This window comes from Chelonoidis abingdonii, chromosome 9 (assembly GCF_003597395.2).
Source record: "Chelonoidis abingdonii isolate Lonesome George chromosome 9, CheloAbing_2.0, whole genome shotgun sequence".
In the NCBI taxonomy this organism is placed as follows: Eukaryota; Metazoa; Chordata; order Testudines; family Testudinidae; genus Chelonoidis; species Chelonoidis abingdonii.
Window position 1 is genome coordinate 59,185,945 of NC_133777.1, and position 1,213 is coordinate 59,187,157.

Genomic DNA, 1,213 nt, shown 5'->3' on the forward strand with positions numbered 1-1,213 from the left:
ACAGTAGCTACCCACAGTGCACTGCTCCAGAAATCGATGCTAGCCTCGGACCATGGACGCACACCACCGAATTAATGTGCCTAGTGTGGACGCGCACAATCGACTTTATAATATCTGTTTTATAAGATCTGTTTAAGCTAATTCAAATTTATCCTGTAGTGTAGATGTAGCCCAAGACAGGAGCTGCTGAGAGACAGAAGAAATCTTGCTGAGAGAGAGAAGGACCTGCTGCTGTCGGTTATACTGTAAAACATAAAAGACTTGGAACCAGAAAAGGATACAAATACTCTTGCTGGCAGGGTAAATATTTTAGATGGAGTTTTTCTTCCTCCTCTGTCTTTGTTTGAAAGCTGTTCTTTTCAACCGCAACATTTCTCAGATTTCAAAGAATCAAACGTGATGTCAGGCTGAGGTCCTAAAACCCCAGCTGCTCGGTCTACAGCTTTAATTATTTTGTACCTTTTTGTTGTGGAGTAGGTTGGAATGTGTGTGGTTTGCTTTTTACATTTTGTTTAGCCACAGTGTTTTTACTCATTCAGAAGCCTTTGAGGTGCATGCGGTGTTTGGCTTGATCGCTTTACAACAACGTACATGGCCTGTGACTTTAGATTGTCTACTATTAAAAACTACTTCTTCAGGTACAGCCAGGTGTCATTAGGAATATGTGCCTCTAAGCAGAGGTTTGTGCAACTGCTCTTTTCTCTCCCCAAGACTTCATGGAGCAGCTTGTGTGCTTACTCCATCCAGTTTGTTGTAATTAGGCAGCGGGGCTGGGCAGCAGCCACACTCCAGGGCTTCCTTTCCTTGTGATTATTTTGATCTCCAAGGGGAAAGTAATTCTTTTCCTTATGCTCCTGATGGTTCCCCTTTCATGCCACCCTCTCCAAAAAAACACATGTGCCTGATTTTGCTCCCTTCTGTGTAGGGAGGTTAACACCAGGACCATGAATATTAGATTCATACAGGCAGGGCCGATGCAACCATTTAGGTGAACTAGGCGGTTGCCTAGGGCGCCAAGATTTGGGGGCGCCAAAAAGTGGCGCCCCCTCAAAATTTTTTTAAATGGTTGCAGCCGCTGCTGCTGGAGGGGCTGAGCTGCCGGTGGCAGCAGCTGCCTGCAGCCGGCAGCCCAAGGTGTCCCCCGGGTCAGGGTGCCGCCGCAGCAGCCCAGGGCGCCCCCCCCATCAGGGAGCTCCTGGGGTCAGCGCGCCGC